The sequence below is a fragment of the Notamacropus eugenii genome, chromosome 2, assembly GCF_028372415.1.
Source record: "Notamacropus eugenii isolate mMacEug1 chromosome 2, mMacEug1.pri_v2, whole genome shotgun sequence".
NCBI classification, from domain to species: domain Eukaryota; kingdom Metazoa; phylum Chordata; class Mammalia; order Diprotodontia; family Macropodidae; genus Notamacropus; species Notamacropus eugenii.
Genome location: NC_092873.1, coordinates 358414843 through 358442318, shown reverse-complemented (window position 1 = coordinate 358442318; position 27476 = coordinate 358414843). Strand labels below are relative to the sequence as shown.

At 40.5% G+C, this 27476-nt stretch overlaps 1 protein-coding gene and 1 long non-coding RNA gene across 7 annotated transcripts in view; one reads left to right on the top strand and one right to left on the bottom strand.

The window, feature by feature from the left end:
- The window catches only part of ODAD4 (outer dynein arm docking complex subunit 4), a 97153-nt gene that overhangs the window by 20992 nt on the left and 48685 nt on the right, over positions 1–27476 (bottom strand). The gene's annotated exons all lie outside the window — the stretch shown is intronic.
- On the top strand, positions 12711–25738 carry LOC140528555 (uncharacterized). Its single transcript, XR_011975213.1, has 2 exons — positions 12711–15120; positions 19335–25738. It is a non-coding gene; the product is annotated as an uncharacterized lncRNA (long non-coding RNA).

Below are 27476 nucleotides of genomic sequence, written 5' to 3'. Positions count from 1 at the left end.
AAGGTCAGTGGGAGCGGCTGAGCTTTCAGCCCTCAGCGCTTTCCCATCTCCACAGGATCCTGGGCCATGTTAAGACTCACCAGTCCAGCTCCAGAAGTCAAGTGAATAATCATTTATTATTATATTAATATAATTATGTCAATATATTTATATTATTATTTATAATTTATTATTTAATATTATTACATATTGTCACAGTGTGATAATAGGAATGTGATCTGGTTTAGCCCCTTGCCTTCAGATGAAACAAAACTTACCCTGCAGAGTAAATAATTTCTCCCCTTCTTAAAGAGTTGCAGAGAAAAGAGAATCTCTCTAGATTCCTTGCTTATTACCTTATACTTCTTTATTTATGTATTTTTTTACTTTTTTTTTTGGCAAGGCAAATCTTTGCTTTGGCTTAACCTTGATAAGTGACTTGCCTAGGGTCACACAGCTAAATAAGTATTAAGTGTCTGAAGCTGGATTTGAACTCAGATCCTCCTGACTCCAGAATCAATGCTCTATCCACTGAGCCACCTTATACTTCTTTAGAAAGTCCTTTATGAAATCTAATTTAAACTCCATGTGCTGTAGAACATGCCCATTTCTGCATATTCTATCCTCAGAGGAAGAAAGAATAATCAGTGAATTCCCTTCCCCTGAAGAAGCTCCTTTACAAATGTGAAAACAATCCTTCAACCTTCCAGTTACCCAGGCTCAAAAGCTTGTGCTTATCTTTAATTCTCCTCCCTTCTTTGCCCCAAACCCAACCAATTATAAACTCTTGATAATTCTGCTTCAAAAATATCTTTCAAATCTTCTCCCCCACTTCCTAGTTCCTTTGCTACTACCTAGGTTTAGAACCTTATTGCCATCAGTGCGACAGCAGCCTCACTGGCTTTCCTGCTTCTAGTTTCTCTATGCTCAGAGCCATTCTGCGTTTTCCATCGCTTCTAGAGGCATAAAATACTGAGACAAAAGCAGCTCACATTTATATACCACCCTGAAGGTTTGCAGACTGCTTTCTTCACAGTGAGATGGGAATTTTAAGCATAATTTACTCCATTTAGTCAGTGAAGTAAAATGACAAGATAACACAAGTAGTGAGTGTTGGAACCAGGATTCAAACTTAGATACGTCTGAAAAAGAAAACTAATTACGTAGGGGAGCAGTGGTGGTCTGGTGTGGTGAGCAGGGTCGTTCAGTCATTCCTATTTACCCCTCTCACCCTACTACTGATCCATTGTCCATGTGGGTTTCCTAGTGTAAACACTGTTCCTCTCCTCTAGGCAGTTGTATAAAGAATCTGGAATTTGCTCTCTCTAGCTCTCTCTTTCTGTCTCTCCCTCCCTTCCTCCATCCCTGTCTTTCCCCCTCAGTCTCTCTTTCTCTGTCTGTCTCTCTCTGTCTGTCTCTCAGTTATGCGCCCCTAACCAGAGATAGTGCTCTAGTAAAATTGTATTAGATCTCTCTGTCTGTCTGTCTGTCTCTCCTTTGAAGATGTATCCTTGCACTCTCCTCAACTGCCTTCTTTCAATATTTATTTCCAATAAATATACCCAGACTTGTGGTAAAAACTTCTAGTAAGACACAGTAAAAAGACTGTTCTTATGTCTCAACGGAAAGACTTCAGTTTTCTAAAAGAGGGGGAAAGGAAATATAGGATTAACCTCTGCAGTCTCTAGTGTGGGAGTGTCAGCAGCATCCATCCTTCCTGCCACTCCTCATCAGCCCAGTCTCACTCCTAGAGTCTCAGCCTCCTTACTCGATGTTTGCCCCTGCTGTCCCAGTTCTACATACCTTATGGCCTCCCTTTTTCCAGCTCAAAATTCAGCTGCAATCCTCAGCTGGGAAACGACTCTTTCAGGAGAAGGAACCTTTATCCTAGCACTGGCAGAAACTTCGGAAGTCTGCCAATCTCCCACACAAGTGAAAGAGTTAGGGTCATCCCAGAAAACTAGTGCCCTATTAGGATTGGCCTTTTTTTTTCTTCCACTGACAGCTGAGTTGCCTCAGTGAGAAACTTCACTCTAACCTATGGGCTCCAGGACACTTCCCAAGTCTTCATTTCTCCTGTTGGTCCAAGCAAATATTGCATTGGGGGCAAGTTCCCTGTGGACTGCTTAGCAACTTTCCTGGTCTTCTCATAAGTAAATGAGCCTCTCAGATGCTTTACAAGGTACAAGTGATCCATTCAAATCTGAATGGAGCTCATTCTTTTTTAGATGCCAATGCAATCTTTTACCTTGAATTGCCAAACTGGTGGTCTACCTAGTATAGTATAAAGAGTGCTGGATTTGGAGTCAAAGAACCTGGGTTCAGGGCGAGTCACTTACAACCTTGCTAACGCTTCAGCTTCCACAAAAGTAAAAAGGACTAATTGGACTAAATGATCTCAAAGGTCCCTTCTATCTTTAAATCTATTATCTCATGGCCTTACCATCGAGGGTATGTACAATGTAGAAAGAACAGCGATCTAAACAACTACAATATCATTGGAACACTGGAATTAAAGTCTAAGAAAGGTGCCCACAATGAAGTTCATGACCCACGTGGCCAATACAAAAATGCACAAGGTATGAATACTGATCAAGATGGATGAATGATCTTAAGGTAAATTTTTTTAGTTGATCTGTAAGTATCATTGAGATTTGGGGGCAAGGGACCCATAAAGATCTGGAAGAGTCCTCTTTTCAAAAGCAGCCAAACAGGTAAAAGCAGTGGGAGTAGAAGAGCAGAAGAAGACTTGAGGCAATGCAGTGGCCAGATGGGGGAAGCATGATGGGAAGGATTTGGATCAATGGACTCAGGCAAAAACAAAAACAATCTTAGAGTGTACTGGAGAACCCCTGAACAAAACGAAGAGGCAGAAGTTGGGAAACAGGTTATGAGTGTAACATGGAGGAATAGTTGAGTATTGATAGAGGATTTCAATTATCTGGAAATTTACTAAAGCTGTCTCTCACTGGGAAAAGAGAATTTCATTAAAGAAAATGGCAATGATAGGACTACATACCAAGTTTCAGGATGCATCCAAAGTAGTTCTTAATGGAAAGTTTATATCTCTAAACACTTTCATTAGCAAATTAGAGAAATAACAACTCAATTAACTGGGCATGCAACTAAAATTATTAGAAAAGCAACAAAATTTTTAAAACTCCAACTAATCACAAAAATATACATTCTTAAAATAAAAAGAGATAAAATTGAAAACAACAACAAAAATTGAATGAATAAATAAAAGATCTGGTTTTCTGGGAAAAGAAAATATCCAATTAAATGTGTAAACCATTAGCTAAACTGATTTTAAAAAAACCTGAAGAAAACCAAATTGCCAACATAAAAAATGAAACAGGAAAATTCATGACACATTAAGAAGAGATAACAAAATATCAGAAACTATTATGCTTAGTCATATGCCAATAGAATAAAATGAATATTTGCAAAAATATAAACTACTCAAATTAACAAAATGAGAAACAGAGAATTTAAATGACCCCAATCTCAGAAAAAAGAAATTGATCAATTCATACAGGAACTCCAAAGGAAAAACCCTAGGACCAGATGAATTTACAAGCAAATGCTATTGTACATTCAAATAACAATGAATACCAATATTATACAAATTATCTGAAAAAAAATAGGGAAAGAAGGTATCCTACAAATCCTTTCTAGAAGACAAATGTCATCTTGATTCCTAAGCAAGGAAAAGGTAATGTAGAGAAAGTATATCATAGACCAATATCTTTAAAGAATATTGACACAAAAAAAAATTATTAAAATTTTAGCAAAGCATCTACATATTTAAATGACATACTTAAAAGATTGTACTACATGACCAGGTTGGATTCATACCAGAAATAGAGGGTTAATTCAATATTAGGAAACCTTCTAACATCATAGATCATATTAATGAGAAAATAATTATAATGACATGACTATATCAATAGATGCAGAAAAAATTGACAAAATGTAACATTAATATATGTTTTTTAAAAATTTTAAAGCATAGGAAAAAATTAATCTTAATGTGGTAAATTGTGCTGTTGTTGGAGCGCTAGGGGGCGCAGTGGATAAGAACTTGGAATCAGAACTTGGGCTTGGAATCAGGAAGACTTACTTTCGGGAGTTGAAATGTGGCTTCAGACACTCAACTGTGCCTTAGCTGTGTGACTCTAGGCAAGTCACTTAACCCTGTTTGCCTCAGTTTGTCATCTGTAAAATGAGCTGGTGAAGGAAATAGAAAACCACTCCACTATCTCTGCCAAGAAAACCCCAAAATAAGGTAAACGAGTGACTGAAATTAAGGACTGAACAACAAAAAGAATTAACCATAATGGAAAAAGGCTACTGGCCTTTTTGATAAGTAAGGCAAGGATGCCCATTGTCACCACCATTATTTAATATAGTTCCAGAAATTCTAGCTATAGCAATAACAGAAGAAAAAGAAATTAAAGGAATAAGTATAACCAAAGAAGAAATAAAATTATTGCTTCCAACATGGTTTACTTAGAAAATCTTAGTGAGAACTAAAAATTTATTAAAACAATTACCATCATCAATAAAGTAGGATGTAAAATAAGCTCTCTCTCTCTCTCTCTCTCTCTTTCTCTCTCTCTCTCTCTCTCTCACACACACACACACACACACACACACACATCAGTCTTTCTGAATAGTACTCCCCCAAAGAATGGAAAGAAATTCTGCTCAAAATAATTACAGAATATATAAAATATGTGTAAGTCCAAAAGATCTTTGAAAAAAATAAAGGCAGACTACAAACACTCTTTACAGAACTATAAGTACACAACACTCTTTTACAACAACTGGAGTAAAGGTGAGGCCTCATTATTTGACAAAATTTATTGACAAAGTTGGAAAATAATCTGGCAGACATTAGGTTTAGAACAATACCCCATAACTTCTATTCCAATAAATTTGACATAGATATGTGATCTAGATGTAAAAGATCTATCATAAACAAATGAGAGGAACAAGTTAAGAAATACGTTTCACAGCTATGTAAGCTGAAGAGTTTTTAACCACGTAAGGGATAGAGAGTATCACAGGAGATAAAAAATGGATAATTTTGATTATATAAATCAAAAATTGGAAAAGAATCAAAATGGGAAGGGAAAATGTTAAGTAGGGGAAAATCTTTGCAATAAATTTCTGTAATAGTCTGACATACAAGATAAATCAGGAATTGTTACAAACATTTAAGAACAATAGTGAGTCTTCAAAATGTAAATGATCAAAGGTTATTAACAGGCATTCTCAAAAGAAGAAAGAAAGCTTATCAATAACTATGTGAAAAATGCTCCAAATCACTAGCATTAAGAGAAACTCTGAGGTTCTCTCTCATAGCTATCAGATTAGCCATGAAAAAGAAAAGAAAGAACAGCAATTGTTAGAGAGGATCTGAGAGGACCAGCACACTGATGAATGAACTGCAGAACGAACTGAGATGTGATTCAACCATTCTGGAAAGTCATTTGGAACAACCACCACCACCACCTCCCCCCAAAAAGAAATAAAAATAAAACTGTGTATACCTTTGGATCCAACTTGACAGGACTAAAAACAAAGTGGATGGCCAATTGGAGAATGGCTGAACAAATTATGACATACAAATGCAATGGGATAGTATTGTGCCATAAGAAACTACCAAAGGCATGGAATCAGAGAAACCTGGGAAGATTTGTATGAAATGGTGCAGCAAGAAGTGCGCACAATTGGGAGAATACCTTTTATGAGGACTACCACATAAAGAAAAACAACTGCAAAAAACGTATGACACCTAGTCATTGCAATAACCAACCGTGACCCCAGAAGCCTGAGGGTGAACCATGTTGCTTTCCACTTCTTAGTACAGCAATGAGGGATTAGAGGCTCAGAATGAGACACATTTTTGGGCACAGTCAACGTGCAGATATGTTTTGCACAACTTGTTACAAGGGAGAGCTATAATTTTGTTGTTGTTATTAAGTCAGCAGAGGTAGGAGGAGTAGCGTTCCCCCTCATGTCTCTTTCACTTCAATCTATCTTCCACAAAGTCAACCACCAAAGTGACTTTCCTGAAGCTTGGATCTCATCACATTAACAGTCAGACACCTTCACTCAATAAACTCCAATGAGTCTCTATTACCTCTAGGATCTGTTTGTCATTAAAGATCCTTCACAACCTACACATTTTCATTCCACTTGTACTAGATTGCAACTGAAATCAACCACTACCAGCCAGAGGGGAGACTTTGCTAGCTCAGAATTCCTTTGGTCTGGGATTTCTGCCCTGGTTATTCTTCTGCAGGCTTTAGATGGGGCCAGATGGAACTGAGACCCTGCCCCACTCCTGGGGTCAGAGCCCCACAGGTGCTGCTTGCCTCTGAATTTGTTCCTTGCTTTGAATTCCCTTTCCCCAAACTCCCAGGTGCAGTTAGGCCTGATTCTATGACCTGCAAGCAGGGAGTAAGCAACAAAATGGCATGGGGAGGAGAGTGCAATTTGAGGTCAACACTCATGGGGAGGGATAGGATCAAAAGAGAATAGAAGTAATGGGGGACAGGATAGGATGGAGGGAAATATAGTTAGTCCTATACAACACAATTATTATGGAAGTCATTTGCAAAACTACACAGATTTGGCCTATATTGAATTGCTTGCCTTCCAAAGGGAAGGGGTGGAGAGGGAGGGAGCTAAAGAAGTGGGAACTCAAAGTGTTAGGATCAACTGTAATGTTCTTACCACTAGGAAATAAGAAATACAGGTAAAGGGGTATAGAAAGCTATCTGGCCCTACAGGACAAAAGAGAAGACAGAGACAAGGGCAGAGAGGGATGATAGAAGAGAGAGCAGATTGGTCATAGGGGCAATTAGAATGCTTGGCGTTTGGGGGGGGAGGGGAGAAAAGGGGAGAAAATTTGTAACCCAAAATTTTGTGAAAATGAATGTTAAAAGCTAAATTAAAAAAAATATATATATAAAAAAAAAAAATGGCCAAGTGGCTCCCTTCCTGCACCTTACATGAGGCTGAGACCCTTTTGGCTAGATGAGGAACCTCTTGTGAGCTTAGGTGGGACTCATGTAAAAGTATCTACATGTAACTGTTTAAACCTGTGGGTTGCATTTGCATGTGGTGCTTCATCGATAACAACCTTTACTTGACCTATAGTACCTTTCACCTGCTCAGGTCAGTCTACCTCTCCTGTATCAAAGTGAACACAGAATTCTCTAGGCAAGCTGTGGGTGTCAACAAGAAGGCAGCTCTGCTATTTACCTAGTAAATAAACATCCCTGGATTATCAGTGTTGACTGAGACCAACTCCAGTATGTTCAAAGAACTGGCAGAATATTCTAGGCAGTAAGGTGGGGCTCACTATCTGAACATTCTGACAATCCATGCCTCCAGTATGGAAGCTTGAAAGAAAATAAACACTGATGGCAGAAGCCAAGATGGTGGAGGACGGGAAGAAGTTTAGCAAAGTTTTCCCCACCCCAACTCCTCAAAACAGATCTAGAAAATACACCAGACCAAATCCTGAGCAAGAAATCCAACACAAAACCACAGTGACTTATTTTTCCAACTGCGGTTGGCACAGAGAGACAGGCAAAGAAATCTATGGATATTAGTGACACGGTCTGGCCAGGAGCACACTGAGCATTCCAACATAGGGAGAGGCTGTGCACCAGGGTTAAAAAGAGGCCCTAGATCCAGCACAGAGCAGCCTAAACTTGTGCAAGAGGAGGTGCCTTAGGCAGCTCTGTCCTTCCACACAATTCCAGGTCATAAATCTAGAGAGGGTTGGTGAGGAGACCTATGTTCAGGGGTGAAATTCTAGGTGAGAAGTCACGATGCCCTAGGATATGTACTGACAAAGAAGGGAATTCAGAAGCAAGCAGCAGCTGAGTGGCTCTGATCCCAAGAATGGAGCAGAGTTGCAGATCCAGCTTCGAGGCCAAGCTAAAGCTATAGAAGAATAACCGGAAATCCTACATCAAAGGGACACCTACAGTTCTGTCACTTTGAAACAGCAGATCTTTCCAGCTGGCTGACAGTGGCTGAGTCCAATAGCAGCCTATTGAAACTCCAACCAGGGCTAAGCCCACAAACCCAGGTCAAGAACTTGAAAAGCATAAAAAAGGAGAGTAGTGATAAGACTTTGCCCTGCAAGAACCATTTTGGGAGCACCAAAAACATGCAGCTCCCCAGCCTAACTTGTCCTGAGATCCTGCAATATCATAATACTCAATACCCCAAGAAATGAGAAGCAGGATTAGCCCAGGCATTTCCTCCAGAAGTGTGAAGAGCCTGGCCTTACCATAAAGTCCAAAGTCAGAAAGGAAATAATTGGCTGGGAGAATGAGCAAACAAACAAAAGAATCCCGCCATGAAAAAAAAATGATGGTGAAAGAGACTTTGAAGACACAAACACAGAAGATGAGAATGACTACAAAATGTAGCTTGGGCACAAATTCAACTAAATTTCTGGAAGAGATGAAGCAAGAACTTTTTTATAACATTATTTCCACCAATTACATGTAAAAATAATTTTTAGAATTCTTTTTTTTATTTTGAGTTTCTAATTCTTTCCCTCCTACCTTCTCCCTCATCTCCCCCATCCCTGAGGCAGTAAGCAATCTGATATAGGATATACATGCGAAGCACGAATTTTTTAAGAGTTTAAAATGTTTTTATAAATGAAGTAAGAATGCTAGAAGGGAAAAATAAAAAAGAAATGAGAACTGTGGGAAGAATTTTTTGGAAAGAGAATTAATAGTATGGCACAGGAGTAAGATATTACATAAGCAATAAGCTCTCTGAAAATAAGAATGGACCAACTACAGTAAAAAAATAATGACTCCATCAGACAATAAGAAATATTAATGCATAATCAAAAGACTAAAAAAAGAAGAAAATTAGTTGATTTTTTTAAAAAAACTGACCTAGATGGTAGAGTAAGGAGAGAAAATTTAAGAATCATTAAACTACTTGAAATCCATGACAAAAAACAGATCCTAAACATCATATTTCAAGAAATCATTAAAAAAAACCCAACTGCCCAAATGTCTTAGAACCAGAGAGCAAAATAGAAATAGAATGGATCCATCAGTCACCTCCTGACAGAAACCTCAAAAATGAAACTCTCGGGAACATTATAGACACAATGCAGAGCTTCCAGGTTAAAGAAAAAATTCTGCAAGTAGCCAGCAAGAAAGTACTGTGGAGCCAGAGTCAGGATCACACATAATACAGCAGCCACCTCAAAAAAGAAACAGAGCTAGGAGTATGGTGTTTCAGAAGGCAAAAATTATAGGCTTACAACCAAGAACAACTTACCCAGAAAAATTCAGTACAATTCTACAGGGGAAACAAATTGACAAATGAAATGGAGGTCTTCTAATTATTCCTAATGAAAAGACCAGAGCTGAAAAGAAATGCTGACATGCAAACACAGGAGTGAAGAGAAACATAAAAAGGTAAACATGAATGAATAATTCCTAAGGGACTAAACAAAGATAAACTGTTTATGGGGAGATGATAATCATCACCATGGATGATGCCTAATTAGAGTGAGCCTAACTAAACAGAGGGGCTGGGAGTAGTCCTGTTATATCCTGATGATCTTAAAAGAAGAATGGAAAAGGAAGGGAAAAGGAATGCACTGGGAGGGAAAAAATGGAAAGGAAGAATGGAGAAAATTATCTCACATAATTGGGATAAGGTAAGCAAATGGAAGTCTATACAAACAAGGAGGAAGAGAAGGGAGTGGTTGAAACTTGAATCACATTCTGGACTGGTCAAAGGAGAGAATACATATATACCACATACTCAGACATACACACACACATAACATACACACACACACACGGTACTCCATAGGGTGAGAGGATGGAAAGAGCAGAGGGGAGAAGGTGAAATAAAAGGAAGGGATATGGATTAAGGGAGCTGTTACATACAATCTACCTCAAAGGTACATAATCTTTTTGACTCAGAAAAACTGCCCTCCTTGAGACAGAAGCCCTCAGAAACTCTCTGCAGGAATTGTTGTTCCAAAGTCCTGTGTTCTGGAAACCTCACCCATAATAGTGGTACTTTAAAAGCCTAGGAAAATTCAAATGCATGCAGACTATCAGACTTTGAGTAAGTGAATTGCTGTGGATCAGTATACCATACCATAAATTCAAAATGTACCATCTACTAAGTCACCAGAAATTTTCAGTGTTGGACTTACTTTGATACTACCAGACACCCATGGCAGAGAGATAAGGAAACGATGACTTTCATCTGCTAAGTGGAATCCTACCATTTTGAGAACATGCTCCAAGAGATGTCTGGAACTCATATCACTATCTTAATAGTTCATGAAGAAGGTAGTTGATGACATGAACTACTAGAGGTGTTGGTATATCAGGATGTTCTCACTATATTCAGGAGACAGTAGAAGAGGATAAGGAAAGTATTAGGTGAGCAAGGTAGCACTGGTCTAAGGCTATCGACTGACAAATGCCAGTGCTGCAGAACCTTTCTAGGGGGAGAGAGGCAGGTGAGCCAAGATGGCAGAGTAGTAGGAAGCACTATCGCAAGCTCCTCTCTACAAGTTCCTGCAATCAGACCAGAAAATGTAGCATAGCAAATCCTGATGGGGAAGTTCAGAAAGAGTTACTGTGAGTCATTTGTCCAGCCCAGATCAGGATAAGGAGAAAAACAGGGAGACAATGGGGACAGGGTTGGGGCAGGAGTATGTATAACACAAGAGGATCCTTCAGGAGCCAGGGAGACTCTGTATATCAGGCTAAGAGGAAGTTCCAGACCATACTGGGGCTCTACCTGATCCATATTGGAGTACCATGATGGACAGGAGTCAACTGGCAGCTTTGTCACATACTACCCAGTTCTGGGTCACAGATCTAGGGCAGAGTGAAAAGATGACCTTTGGGCAGTATGCCAAGAAAGGAGAAAGTTCAGAAGGCAGCAGCAGCAGTGTAGCTGAGACTCCAAGCTCAGAGCAGGGTCTCACTTGCAACAGCTAGCCCAAGGCAAAGCCTACAGAGAACTAATCAAGGCAGGAATCCCAGAACAAAAGGGAGACTACAATTCTGCTACTCTGAACCACCAGAGCTGTCCAGTTGGTTAAAAGGGGCAGAATCCAGCAGCAATGTACTCTGGCGGGAACTCAAACCCAGGTTGGAAACTTACAGGGCTCAGACCAAGGGGCAGTAATCAGACTTTGCCCTGGATTAGACCACTTTGGAAGCAATGAAAGCATGTAAATTCCTAATCTGTTCTTGAAATCTCGGACATGAAAAGCCCCAAGAAAACAGCAATAGGACCAGCACTGACTTTTCCCCTAGGTCTAACATCAAATCAGAAAGCAGGCTAGGAGAATGAGCAAACAAAAAAAAGAATCCCACCACAAAAAAAGCAATCTTGGGATGCTCAAGACACAAACACAGAAGAAGAGAATGACTCAAAAACCACCTATAAGCAAGGCCTCAGATAAAAGACAACTGACTCTGAAGAAAGCAACTCCTCTTCCATACTTGCTAAGCCTCTTTTCCCTTAACATTACTGTTTAGCTCAATAATACCTAGAGGAATCCATAAGGTCCCAAAAGGACAAGCTCAACTAGATTTCCTAAAAGAGATGAGGTAAGAATTTAGGGGGATTTTAAAATGTTTTTATAAATAGAATGAGAGCATTCAAGGAAAAAATTAGACAAGAAATGAGAGTTCTGGAAGAAGGCATTGAAAAGGAATTAACAGCCTGGCACAAGAGATGCAAAACCTTGCCTGAACAACAAACTCCCTGAAGACTATAATGGACCAAACAGAAGCCAACGACTTCTTAAGGCAATAAGAAATATTAAAACAAAGTCAATAGGCTGGAAAAGTAGAAGAAAATGTATGATATCTCATAGTTAAGAACATGAGTTATGCAGTATCTTTGCACAGAGCAAGTAGTGATCTCAAGTTAAATACACAAGTCACCTGACCATATGTGAAAAATTTCAGAGAGCTAAAGACTTCTATAGAATTTGATGGCTACTGTCAGAAATTTGTGAAGTACCATCAGTGAGTTTCTGAATATTCTCAATCATGGACAACTGGGTGGGAACTGGAAGCAGACAGACAGAAAGGAGCAACCTGGCTCTAAACCTCTGACACCATTTTGGGATTGCTGGGATAAGTAATGCAAGTAGGCATGATGGAAAAAGCCATCTATATCCAGAGAAAAGAACTATGGATTCTGAATGCAGATTGAAGCATACTACTTTCTCTTTTTTTTTTCTTTCTCATGGCTTTTGTTTTTTGTTCTGATTCTTATTTCACAACAGGACTAATGTGGAAATATGTTTAACATAATTGTACATGTATAACCTACATCAGATTGTTTGCTGTTTGGGTGAGGGAAGGGAGGGAAAAAAATCTGGAAGTCAAAATCTTACAAAAATGGATGTTGAAAATTATCTTTACATGTAATTGGAAAAAAATACCACTAAGAGCAAAAAAAAAAAAAAGAAATTTGAGTAGGCCTCCAAGAACTTAGTTAACTGTTAAGTCAATGAGCAAGGATTTATTAATCACCTACCATATGCCAGGCAATATGCTAAGGGATGGGGTACAAAGAAAAATAAAAGACAGCCCCTACTCTAAGGAGCTTACTATCTGATGAGGGAAGAAACATCCAAACAATTAGGTACAAAAACCAGGATATATTCAGGATATATTGGAGTTAATCAACAGAGAGAAAGTATTAGCATAAAGGGGAATTGGGAAACACTTCTTGTAGAAGGTGGGATTTTATCTGGGACTTGAAGGAAATGGGGATGAGGAAGCAGAGCATTCCAGGTATGAGGGGCAGCCAGAAAAATTCCCAGAGTGAGGAGACAGAGTGTCTTGTTTAAGGAACAGCCAAGAGGCCAGTGTCATTGGATCGAAAAATATTTAGAGATGAGCAAAATGTAAAAAGACTGAAAATGTGTAGAGAGGTGGGACACATTTTGAATGCCAAACAGAGGATTTTATATTTTACCTTGAAGGCAAGAGAGAACCTTTGGAGTTTACTGAGTAGGAGCTAATATGGCCAAATCTGTGCTTTAAGATCACTTTGACAGCTGAATGGAGGATGGATTAGAGTGAGGAGAAACCTGAGGCAGGGAGAACAATCAGCAGGCTACTGCAATAGTCTAGGCATGAGGGAATACAAGTTCACACCATTTTTTTAAAAACTGATCAAAAGAAGTCCTTTATGTTACAGCCTGGGAACAGTTCTTCCAGGATAGGGGTTATCACCCTCCTGGCATGCGTCATCTGACAAAAGAACATTCTAGCATGGTACAGCGGAAAAGGTACTGGATCTAGGGTCAAAGGTTCTGAGTTCAAAGTCTGCCTCTGCTGTGTATTAGCTGTGTAACCTTGTGCAAATCACCTATCTCCCTAGTCATCAGGTTTTTCCTCATCTGATGGGTAGCCCTTAATAGTCTCTGAGGTCCCTTTAAGCTCTGAGATTTAGTATCCCAGGTACACATTCAGGTGCTGTAGTTTCCAGGCTACATAAATATGGTACTCAGATTTGTCTGGACAAACAACAATCCACTAATGTACCTTGAGGAATGTTCAGTTGGATGCTGCCTGCTAGAGATGAGTGGAGGACTTAGCCAGCATGTTTCACTGGGTGAAGAATAATGTGGGTTATCCCATCAGCCTGGTAATGATGTACAGAGAAGGGATGAAAATTACCTGGGACAGACAGGGAGGGAGCTTATAGATCTAAAGTTGGATGGAACCTTAAACATTCCTCTAATTCAGCTTTCTCCTCATTTTATGGAAGAAACTAAGATCCTGAAAAGTAGAGAGGTCTGCCACAGGGGCAGCAAGCCTCAGAAACAGGACTTGAACCCAGCTCCTCTAGCTCCCAAGCCAGTGCTCTTTCCTCTATACCATATTGCCTCTTGTAACTACACTGGACCACAATCACATGAAAATCCAACTTATCCAAAACCATAATTATCAAGAAGCTTGAGAAAAGCTGAGAAAATGCATATCCCTCCCTTCAGAGATTGAGGACTTTGGGTTTGGAACACAGAATGTGCTCCAAGACCCAGCTGATGATGGTTTTTCTCTTTTCAAAATTGTCACAAGGGATGATTCACTAGAGAAGAGTCTCAGGAGGGACACATTCAGAAATGATGATGATATAAGAACAAAAGATGTCAACAACAAAATTTCATAGCTGAAAATATGGGACTTCCATTAGTGAGTGTGCCATTACAGGATGTATATCTATGGCCCTGTCATAGTTGCTCTTCCCCGTTGGTCTTCGGAGAATAAGCAACTGCACGATGAAGTGGTCCAGGACAAGCAAGGGGGTGGAGTAGGGCAGGAATCTCAAGGACACATGTTTCCTTCCTCGGAGGTGTAACAGGACATAAAATTGTTCTCTGACTGATCCAACACAAGGTATGAGGAAGCAGTTGTTATCTCTGGTGTTTCTAGTGTGGCACAGGAGGGGCATCTCTTGGTTTATGGCTTCTTCACCAAAATTTATTCTGATCAAGGTCAGGTTTTTGAGAACAAATTACTTTGGCAAGAATCCAGACATCTGTAAGTCTTTAGGAGATGTGAGAGGAGAGTCAGATGTCTCAAAGCCCCCAGTCACCTACCATTGGTGCAACCACTTTCATAATCACAAACTTGCAGGAGAGAGAATAGAGAAGGCAAGAGACTGCAGCTGCTCCCTGCGGACTAACACCCTGGGAAACTCCTATTCCCATCTCCCATTGTGCTCCCTGGCTCTTAAGAAATGGACTTCTATCTTTGTTGGGGGACAGCTCTGGACCGGGGTCCCCCGTGAGGACCGTGAGACGCCTGAGGGTCCGAACCTGCCCCCTTGTGGGGTACTGGGATGGCTCTGGTAACAGGCTGGCTCCAGCCACGGGGAGGCACTTGGGAGGAGCTCGCCCGCCCATGGGAGGTACGGGGGAGGAGACAGGGGATAATAAAAGGGGATGACCACGAGAGCTAGAGAAGAGGAAACGCAATAAAGCTTGCTGACTGCAACTCCTTTCGGGTGCTCTGCCTGTTTATTGCCCTCCCCCAACCGGGAGAGGGACTGGAGACGTCCGAAGACCGGGGATAGGTAAGTAGAAGGCGAAGGCCCGGGAGTCACCCCGGGCATATCTTCCTTACGTCTTTTGAACGTCTGTTTGCTCTGTGTTGGCCAAGTGTACTCAAGAAAAAAAAATGGTTTCTCTAAGATAACATTCTGTATTTGGTGAGCAGAGTACGGTGTAGGCATGTCATTCTGGGGAATTAAAGGAAGCAGAAGAGTGACAAGCTATGGTTAGGTCAGTCTAAAATACATACAGAGAAAAGGAAGCCCTCTTTCCAAACTGCTGGATGTCTGGCTGGGGTTTTGGAAAGAACCAAAGATATGTCATTGATACGTAGTATGATAACTCCCAAAATACTGGAAAAAGGAAGAAAGCTCATGGATTCTCCTAGGTGCTATGGAGCTAAACTGTGAGGTTAGGGGCAAAAGGCTTAGCAAGTAAGGAGTTGAAGCTTCCCCTGGAGTCAGTTGCCTTGGGCACCTTGACATCCCTTTCTTCTTCCCAAACAAGTTTAAAGGGCCCTCCCCCCTGGAGAGGGAGGGAGCTCAGGGCTGTGACTGATAAAAAGTCACACCCTAAGGACAGTGGGAGCCAGAGAAAGGGAATAGGTCATTTCTTCTTAAACCAAGCACCACCAATCCCCTGCTACATGTTATATATGGAGGCTCATATTGGGATTTAAAACAACCATTTTTTCCTCTCTGTTTTGGTGCTTAAATGTGGTTTTAATCTTTCTTCCTGTCCTTTTTTAAAGTAGAACTTTCCAGTATTACTACTACAAATAATTAGGAGACCGAAACTACAAAAATTAAAATTTTGATTTTAAAAAATTCATCTTTTATGCCATTTCTGTTTTTCCCCCATTTTTCCTTTGATGATTGTAGTTTAGAGTTGAATTTAGCCTCACTACTACTCCCTAATTGATAAATTGTCAAATGATATAAATAGGCAGCTTTCAGAAGAAGAAGTCCAAGCAATCAATAGCCAGATGAAAAGTTACTCTAAATCACTAATAATTTGAGAAATGCAAATTAAAATAGCTCTGAGGTACCACCTCACGCCCATCAGACTGGCAAAGTTGACAAAAAGAGAAAATGATAAATGGTGGTAGAGCTGTGGGAAAACCATAAACTAGTCCAACAATTCCGTAAAGCATTTTGGAACTATGCCCCCAAAGCTATTAAACTGTGTTCGATACCTCAAAAAGATTTTTTTTTTTTAGAAAGAAGAAGAAAAGGATCCATATGTACAAAAATATTTATTGCGGCTCTCTTGGTGATGGCAAAGAATTGGAAACTGAGGGCATATCCATCAACTGGGGAATGGCTAAACAAGTTATGGTATATGAATATGATGGAATGTATCAGAATAAATGATGAAGGGGATGGTTTCAGGGAATTCTGGCAAGACTTGTATGAACTGATGCAAAGTGAAGTAAGCAGAACCAGGAGAACAATTTATAGAATAACAACTGTAAAGACAAATAACTTTGAAAGGTTTAGGAACTCTGATTGACAGTGAACAACCACAATTCCAGAGGACTCATGATGAAACACATCCTGACAAAGAGGTGACAGATTAAGAGTGCAGACTGAGGCACAGTTCTTTTTAGGAGATAATGAAGAAATTTGTTTTGCTTTACATATCTGTAAAGCTATACATATTTATAACAGGTTTTGTTTTCTTTTTCTCTCATTGAAGTTTTCAGCTTGGTTTTAGTTTTAATCCTGTTTCTATATTTGACCTCTTAGGTTTTTTTTTTAATTTTTTAATTTTTTTATTATTATTATTTTTAATGTTTAACAATCACTGCCATACAACTGAGATTTTATCCCCCCCACACCTACCCCCCACTACCCCCCTCCCTCCCCACGACTGCATACAATTCTGTATAGGTTCTACATATACTTTCCTATTGAGTACATTTTCACTATAGTCATGCTATGTAGTCGGACTAAAATAAATGGAAGAAATCATAACAAATCAAAACATGATCCACAAAAACACACACACACACAAACATGATCTGCTACATTCTGCGAATGACTTCCATATTTCTTTCTCTAAGTGTGGAAGGCACTTTGCCTTAGAAAACCACCATTGGGATTTTTTTTTTTTTTTAAGAAGTTCTTGCGTTATTACGAAATTCCAAGTCTACCAGAAAAAACTCTCGCACACCGTGTTGACCTCTTAGTTTTGTTTTACATTTGGCCTGTCAATCTTTCTGGGAGGATACCTCTAGCCTACCAACTGTCTTCACTCCAATGTTACATTTGCACGTGAAAGACTGTTATTTAAAGTTTAAATTGAAATGCTAGTAGTGATATAAATGGAATGTCGTTAGTGTCGATGTTAATTTGCATACTTAAACTTCTATTATCTGCTAACTACCATTGATTTCAGAACGGTTTCTCGTACTGGATTATAACTTTGCACGTACCTTTTGCTTAGTCATGGTGGGATTTTTGAGTTCTAGACATCACAGAACATTGTACTGACCAGATGGGGTATGTTAGTTGAAAAGTATTGTGATTTTAAAAATTATAAACACATAAGAAGGATAGCTAGGTGGTAGAGTAGATAGAGCACTAGGCTTGGAGTCAGGAGGACCTAAGTTCAAATCTGGTCACAGACACTTACTAGCTGTGTGACCCCGGGGCAAGTCACTTAATTCTGACTCAGTTTCCTCATCTATAAAATAAGCTGGAGAAAGAAATAGCAAACTGTTGAGGTCTGAGGGGTGCTGGGGAACCCTGAAATACTGACACACCGGGTCCTGCTCGAATAAATTCGACTCAAGCCTTCTTAAAGCCAAAGAAACACAAAGTTTATTAAAGATTCACCATATTGGGTCGACTCTTAAGGAGCCTAAGCATTTGTAACACTTGTATTCACAAGCGGGCCAGATAGAATCTCAGCTAGACAGAGTCAGAGCTGGATTGAATCTGAGCACCTTCATGGAGGCAAGATGGAACTTATAATACAGAAAAGACTACAGGAATGATCTGGGGATGGTCTGGTAGTCTAGGGTGATGGGAGGAGGGGTTTAGGGAGAGTCCTGAGGAGAAGTCCAAGGAGCACCTCAGTGGGACTGGGGTGACTGGTCAAGGGTTGGAAACAGCTGGAGGCAATCAGGAGATATCAGACAATGGAGGGCTTGGGTCAGAAGCAGGTGGGGCAATCCAGAGGTCTTGATGGAAGTCACCAGTACCCTGGGGTGAAGGGAAGAATCCAGGTGCCACCAACTAGTCTGGGGTCCCAGGGATGGTCTTGATATGAGCAGTATGGGAGTGACTGGTAACCTGGTGTGAATACAGACAAGACTCTAGGGAGCATCTTGATGAGAGTGACTGGTAATAGGGATCAAAGGGAAGGATATCAAAAGAATGCTAAATAGAAGAAAGGGAGTATCTGGTCTGGGAGAAATGCAAGGGGAATCCAAGGAGCCCCCCCAAAGGCCAGACTTTCAGGGGGCCCTTCAGACAAATGGGACAAAAGTCCTCTCAATCCAAGAGAAAAAGGTCTTGGCTTGAGCTTGTACCTCATCAAAACCATTCTAGTATCTTTGCCAAAAAAACTCCAAATGGGGTCACAAAGAGTCTGACATGACTGAACAACAAAAGCCTTGACTCCAAAAGTAGCAAGCATGATTTTGTTATCAGTTCTTTATGAATCTATTCCACTTGGACTCATATAGCCACTGATAATCATTTAATATAATTTTTGGACTTTAATAAGGGCCAGAGCTTGAAGAAGAGCCTGGATCTAACAGTCTCTTTGTTCTCTGAAGTAAGCTCAGAGAATACCTCTTCCTATGTCAACAAAGCCAGATGAGGCTGACTTAGCATTCCTTACAAGACCCTTAACCCTAGACACTATCTTGAATAATGGTACTTTTTCCATATCTTAATATTTTGTAGACATATACTATGCTATGGCATGTTAATGGTAAAGAAAACACAGATATCTCGGGTAGTAATGTCGATTGAAACTTTGTCAACTCTTGTTATCTTATTGTATTTACAACCTTTCCAATTAAGAAATTCCTTTCTCATGATATAAATGACCATAAATCTGAAGGACACAGACAACCTTGGATTGTCCTAAACAGATTTAAGCCTGGTCATTCTTGTATTAGTCAGTCAGAAGCTTTTTTGGCTCCATTATCATGTAATCCCTAGCTTAAAGGGAATAAACAATATGCATTTAGCCTGTCTGCCTTTTTTAACCAAACTTCCAGGTCGACACCACATAGAAACAATAGTGAGATTGAAGATGTGGAATGAACTTCACAGTGGGGTGAAGTGACCATTGTGTTCTGGTCATTTGAGAAAATGCCTATGTAGCCTTTGAAGAGGCTTGAACTTGGAAGACTGAGTGACAAAAAGTCCCCATTCCTAAGACACAGCAAAGTGAATTTGAAATTTCCTAAGGAAATTGCAGCTGTTGCTACATTGGACACATGTCTAGATCTACTATCTATCAAAGGAGCAACAACATTAATTAGAACTAATTCTAATGTGTTCAGGAATGAAGCAGGATACTGGCAAGCTACAAGCTAGGACTCAACACCAGAATACTTTCACTATCCACATAGCTTGTGCAGGTTTTTCAAGAAGAATAGAGGCAAGTGATCACAATAAACATCACAGGAGTGTTGGACCTTGAGAAATTTGACTTTGGTTGACTCCCCAGTACTAGAAGAATGGAAAGAGCAGTTGAGGAAAAAGCTGAGCAAGAAAGAAGAGAGGTGGGGTCTCACTGCAAGAGTGTATGCAGGATGCACCCCAAAAGAAACCAGGAGGATCTATTTCACTGTTTTCCAGTCATTCCAGGAATGATGTAGGAAAATTCCTTTGTCTGTGATGACTGATGCCGGTCAATGGTTCAGCAGCCTATATGCATCACCTATTTTGGTGGCAACAGAAAAATATGTTTCTCTGCAGACTATCAGACTGTGAACAATAGAATCAAACTGGACTGGAATAGACTGAGCACAAAACTCAAGGTACCCTTGATTACTGGCTAGTTAGCCCAGGATTCTCAGTGTTGGACTCACACAGTGGCTACTACCAGATTTCTAGAACAAAGAGAAAGCCGCATCTTAGGCACCTGCCACTTTCCACAGGCTGATAGAGAAGGCAGTTGGGAGACATGAACTACCTTCAGGTATTAAGTGTACCTTGGGAAGACCCCAAAAGGACATGAGAAGCTAACTGTAAGGAATATAGTAATTTTCTCAACCTATGTCATCATAAAACAACTCCAGGAAAGCTAAAAAATATCTGAGTCCCTTGTTAGTAACCTAGGGGACCCCCCTTTCCTGCTGACAGGGAGGATGAATATCTACTACTGACAATTTCCCAAAATTCCCCACTCCCCAGCATAAGGTAGTACCAGACCTAAACCTCCCAGATCTAAGCTCCCTACCCTCCATGCCTGATACTATTTAACCCCAACAAGAACCCTATGAAAACCTACCCTGCTTCACCCATGTTGAGAGTCTAACTGCATCCAGGACCCCATACCCTGTGCCCATCCCCCCGTCCACTTCTTCATTTGACGAGTGTCTTCCTTCAATAAAGCTTGCTCTTTTCACTTTGTCTGCTCTTGCCTTGTGCTCTATTTTGTCCAGTGGTACTCTACTTGCTGTTGTCTAGCTTGGGCATCCAAAATGAATTCAGCAATCACGCAAATATCCCAAAGTTTTGAATTGAATATTGAACACAAGGCTGTGCTGGGAACCCTGCACACACTATAGCAGCAAGGTGCTCCTCTTCCTTCCCCTCCCTCCACACCAGGGCTGTGACAAGAGGCCCTGCCCCCACTGTGTACTTCCTTAGGTTTTTCCCCAGGCAAGATGAAGGAGAATACCAACTACCTCTGTGCTAGACTGTGGTATTCTAAATCTTCCCAAATATGTATTAAGACACTGATAAAAGTGTTAGATCAGCTTGAAGAAAATGACCTAAAGCTTTCAACTGACAAGTGATAGTTGGATAAGGCCTCTGTGAAGTATGCAGGTCACATAATATCTCAGCAAAATGTTAGTATGACCCAGAGAAGACAGGAGTATTTCAGGCTTGGCCAAGATTTTTCTAAGATTTGGTAGTTACTCTCACAAATTGGTTAAGAATTATGTTGCTACTGCTAAACCACTGAATCACATCCCTCACTCACAGAGCATTGAAAAGATCCAGAAACAGAAAAACAAGAAATGCAAAGTTGTTTTAAAACCTACAAGGCCATCCAAAGACCAATATATAGATATATGTGAACAAACTTTCAACTGCCTTAACACTGTAATGATGCCTATGCAGACTCAAGCAAGCCATGAGTCCTGCATACAGATGCCAGCTTGGAGGGCTTAAGAGTAATGCTGTATCAAGGGAGCTTGTTCATCAGACACTAGTTGCATTTGCTGGTTTGAGTTATGACAAGACCCATTATCCCAATATACAAGATGGAATTTTTGGTCTTGTAGTGGGCTGTCACTGAGAAATTCAAGGACTATGGTTATGGAGTAATGCAAGTGAAGACTGACAACAGTCCACTGACACACTCTTACTGGTGTCAAGTGGGATGCTGCAAACAGATAACCGCACTAACCAAGTATGAATTCAGCATGTATAACCAGCCAGGGAAGACTATGTGGATTCAGATTCCCTATCCTGAAAGCCATACAACACTGAAGCTAGAGTGATACCTAAAAGAGACAAGGCCAGGAAGCTGGGTTACAAGTAAATGGGAGGACAGCTGAAAGTTTGGAACTTCCAGACAACATGCTATTCTATTATGACCCTTGCTTCATTAAACCAACATCCTTTGCTTGAGCTGTCTGTGAGTGACTGGTGGCATTGAAAGCTAAGGAAGGACTGTGAGAAGTGATACAAGGCATGAAGTGACAGTGATACCAAATGACTCAAGTCTGCATTTAATTGTTGAAAAAAATGGCAGAAGTTAAAGCTGTCCAATGAGTACTGTCCTAGACTGTCCCTGATCCCATACAAGGTACCAGGAATCATTTGGTGCTACCCAGAGCATATTGTGCTATGGACATGAAAGCTTTAAATGACAACCTTGGGCACATGAGTGAAGAGAGGACCTTAGAGATTTCTGGCTATGTTGGCTGCCTGAATGAAGACAGACTACACAGCTACCACATACTGACTAGAAAAAAACTTGAAATTCACACCACACCAAATAATGATCAAGAAAACTAATGAGAAACCATGATGAGTGACCTCTTTTATCCTAACCTACAGCCAGAAGCCACTCTCCATTTCAGCTTTTCCAAACCTTTTCATCTCTTCTCAAACCTCTCACGGCCCATCCTACCCCAGCCCTCTCTTCAGAGAACCTAAAGAGCTAGCTAGACCTTCTCCCCTCCTGGCCACCTCACATCACTCAGATACCTTCTATTACCATTTCTCCCTGCATATCTGTCTCAAGGCAAACCTCTCTATATGTACAAATGATCCCATTCCATTCCATATTCTCCAGCAGATTGCACCCTTTATTATCCTCACTTTCTCACTAATCTCCAACATCTCCCTGCCTACTGCCTGCTTCTTGACTGCTTACAAATAGGCCCAGGTCTATTCCATCCTTAAAAAACCCTCACTTGATCTATTGGCACCCAAGGGCAATCAGTTCCTTGAGAAGGCCATCAATGCCTCCACTTCCTTTCCTTTTGCTGATCTTTTCAAGTCTTTGAAATCTACCTTCTAACCTCATCATTCAACTGAAACTGCTTTCTCCAAAGTAACTAATGACTGAATTGCTAATTCTAATGGTCTCTTTGTAGATTCTTAAATCTGCTTATCCAGCTCTAACCTCTCTCCTGTCTCAAACTAGATGTCCTGTAGACATTTTAAATTCAACATTTAGACATTCAACAAGTCTAAACTCAAACTCTTTACCTTTTCCTCTGAACCCTCCCTTCTTCCTAACTTCCCTGTTACTGTCCCGGGTACCACAACCCCCCCCATCCCCCCCAATCACTCAGGCTTACAACTTAGGTGATATCCTCAGTCCTCACTCTCAATCCTCTGCCCCCTGCCAAATTTAATCTCTTGCCAAGAAGAAACCTTCTTCTCCCCCCCCCCTGCTACCCCTCCCTCACCTCCATATAAGCCATCATCACTTCACACCTGGACTGGTGCTATAGCTTTCTGCCTGGTCTTCCTTTCTCAAGTTTCTCCCCATTTTAATCCATCTTCCACTAAGCTATTTGCATGCTGTCTCTCCCATTATATGTAAGCTCCTTGAGAGCAGGAACTATTTTTCCTTTCTTTGTATCCTCATCACTTAGTACAATGTAGTACTAAGGTGCTTAATAAATACTTGATGAATTGACAACATAGAATTCCTTTCCTTGAACCTAAAAGGAGGGAACAGGAAGGTGCTCAGAGGAATGTGGTGCATGAAGAAACATAGGAAGGGAAGAGAGAAGGGAAAAGAGACCCATTGCTCAGAGTGTCACTGCCGCCATGGCTACTGCCATTGAACAAGTGAGAAAAAAAGATTAGAACAAACGCTTGCTGCTCTAGTAACTAGTGTTCCCTGTCTGCCATGAGCCAAAATGATGAAACTGCCACCCTTCCATCTCCTACTTTTGCACTGGCTTTTTTCCATTTTTTGTTTCTTTTAAATAGTCTGTTTACTTGTTGGTTTTCAAAAAGAAACTGGCTTCTCTGAAACGTTATTCTGTGTATGTCCTCAGGGGACTGAAGGAAGCAGAGAGAAAGAGGTTATGGGGATTCTGATCATTGTTTTCCTTCACCTAGAAAAGCAGCAGAGGAGCCCAGAAGGGCTTTTGCTTCTGGCACTAAGTACCCATCACAGGTACATTGGGTATGACCCATTCTGAGGACAGCATCAGGTGCTAAGCATACATGTCAAACTGAGCTAGGCTCAGGGAGGATAGAAACCTCCTGTGGAGCAGAGGGCAAAAGCTGCCTTGATCTTGGTTTTTAGCGTGAATATTGATAATGTTTAATATAAAATTTTGGAATAATCTCTTTGTTCTCTCTGAAGCAAACTTAGAGAATGCCTCTTCCTATGTCAGCAAAAGCCAGCCAAAGCTGACTCTGCACTCCTTGGGAGACCTTTAACCTATGACATATCTTGAATAATGGACACATACTATGTTATGGGATATTAATGGTAAAGAAAAAATAGGCATCCTGGGTTTCTATTGAACATTGTTTGCCCTTTCCTGTGTCAGTTACCTGTTTGGGGCAGGAAGCCTGCCACTTACTAGTGGTGGGATTTCCTTACCACCTGGGACATATGTTTACCCAGCTTGGAATCTCAAGACCTGACTGACATTGCTTTGTTAATTGTCCTGTCTTACTGAATTTATGATTTGCTTAATTAGGAGAGTTTCTTTCTCACGGCAAAATGTACTTAAGACAGATAATTTCTGTACTAGGTAGTCAGAGTCACCTCTGACTCCATAGCGCTATGTAACTGTTTTCTTTATGGGGAATTGATCAATTAATTAATTAAATCATAAAATGTATGCATTTAGCCATGTTGCCTTTTCTTAACAAAGTTTTCAGGTCAACAATATGAACTATGAAAGCAGATTCTTCTAACCTTTGGGATTATAAGCAAGAGCAGCAGCCAGAAAAGTTACAATAGAGATAACTGGCTTGAGGCAGCCAGGCCTTCACAGAGACATTGCTTTCTGATTCTTCAGTACTGGCTCTTTCCATTATTATGAAGCACAACTCACCAAGAATTGGATTTTTTCTCCTACTAATAGAGAATGTGAGTTGGGTTTAAACTGTCATAAGACAAGCTGGTTTTACTGTACTGATGATGAGATATCGCCATAGTAATCCTGCTTAAAGAGGAACCACAGGTTTAGACATTTGATGTATGTCCTTGGGTGAGGAGCCAATGGAGCAAAACAACTGTGGAAGCATATTACAAAACCTCCTATTTTAGCCAAACTGAAGATATTAATAAACAATATTTCTCTCTAAAACCTTTTCAGATTTGTGGGGGAAATACCTTGTAAAGATGGTGAAGGAATATTTCATATCCCTTGAATAAAGTAAGTTCACTCTGTCCTTTTGGTGACCTTTCAAGGAACATAACATGCGCGAGTTGTCCATGCATTAATATTTTGGGAACTAGCCACTCCCGGAACACATAGATAATACTTGGAGGATCTGGCTAGTCCTCCCAGTATATGATTAATTAACTTATATCTTGTGGCCCCCGTATGATATGTCCTTGACGAACAAACACCTGCACTCCCATGGCCATGTGCCTGATCAACTTGGAACAGTGTGCGGAGCCGTTGGCAAAAAGCCTTCTTTGTCTAGGTCCCTATAAAGTCCCCCCGCCTAGTGTAAGTCCTTGGAATCTCACCCATGGAGAGGACGCTCTGCCTGGGACCACTTGTCCCCAATTCAGACCCTGAAAGCTGTATCCCGGGATTCCCCAGCTGAGAAAATTCAGGTGTTGGTGCTTCCCTGAATTGGTGATGTTTTTCTATTTCCTCATATCTATATTAATATTGCTATAATTATATTAGTATTAGGCTATATTAATTATTTCTGCTGTAGCTCTAAACTGTTCATGCATTTGCCTTTTCTGTAAATCAATAAAATATCCAGCTTCTTCTTCTCAAATGTGTCTTATTGTAGGTGCGAATCTGAACCATAAATTTCCTTAATCATACAGATGGGTGAAAGTTTGAGGACAAAAAGGCTTTTCTTAAAGGAAATGGATTAAGGTTGGATACCAACCTTTCAATAAAGAGTAATCTCTTTTATCTTGTTTATATCATTGCCTTCACTACCCTCAGAAGAGAGTGGGTTCTTGACCCATCTAAGAGCAGTCTCCTTTTTGCTCATTCCCTTGAAGCAATTGGCTGGAGATATCAGCTTACCTTTCTTCACTAAAGATTAAGATATCCATTGAAGGGAAGAGGTTTCTTTGTTTACTTGAGAGGGAAGTGAAAGAAATGGGATTGTTGCTCAACTATTCTTGAATATTAATCCAAACTGCATAATATTGTTCAGTATTCCTATAAATATTACCTCAAATTGTCTTTAGGAAGTCATGTCAGAGGACTTGGTGCACTATGGTAGTTTGGATCTCTCTCTCTCTCTGTCTCTTTCTCTCTCTCTCAGTTAGAATTCATTTGATTCAATTGTTTCTGGCAGACTTGAGCCTAAGAACACTGAGTACAGTAGTAATATTTTTTTCCCCTTAGATATTACTATATATGGAATTTTGACTCTAGTCAGAATGCCCCTCTATGCAAGTTAATAACACAGTGATGAGGTGCCCTGATTTGTCTCAGAGAGCTGGGCATCAATCCCCTCTTCCCCTGGACCCTCAGATAGGGGGCTTTGTGCCTTCATGTGTAGGTGTCCCCAGGAGCCAGAGCCTGGTGCAGAGGACCATTAGCTTCAGGGGCTGGAAAGCAACAGCAGAGGGTGCATACCACACATTTGAGTGGAACTTGGCTCTAAATTATTCATAAATGACCTGCTTCTGAGCTTGGATCTCCTATGTAGCAGAACAGTTACTTAAGCAATTACTTCACTGTAACCTGCTGAAAGTCTGCCTTGTATCTTGGTGGTAAGCTGGAGAGTGTCCGGAGGAGGACAACCAGGATGCTCCATCTTCTATTCTAGCCTACAGGTCGCTTTGCCTCCTTTTCCAAAAATTTCAGTATCTAATATTTGTCCTCTCCACCCCAACCCTTGCCTTCCTCTTCTTTGGGGACTTCAATATTCACATTCAAATGTCTTGGTCTCTTAGTTCATCAAAAGCCAACTCCCACGACTTCCATCTCTATTCTACCTCAGTTTCCCTGAAGGGATGATCACATGGAAAGGGAATAAACTGTTATCACAATGAACAGAAGACTTAAAGAGGAATTGATTTTGTTCTGAATGGCCCCCAAAAATGGAGCTAGGAGCAATGGATGGAAGTTACAGGGAACCAGATTTAGAAGGGAAATAAGGAAAAGCTTCCTTACAAGTAGACATGACTTGTGTGGTATGTTGTAGGAAGGAATCTTGTTCAGACGCTGGTGGGACTGGATGGTCTCTAAGGTTCCTTCCAATTCTGAAATTCTGGGTTTCAATCCAGGCTTTGTATGTACTACTGTGTGATCTCAAACAAAATGGTGACTCAGCACCCAGGGATTTCAGTTTTTCATCGACAAAAAAAAGAGTGTTTGGGATTAGATGGTTTCTAAGACGCTCCAGCTCTGTTATCAATGGGACAGGAGTCTTTGCCATTGTGTCAGAGCAGTCATCAGCTTGGTCCCATCCCTATCTCATGTTTCCAATGGTTTTTTGATGTACCTCTAAGCCTCAGGGCAAACTATATCTGGTCTAGCCTGAGT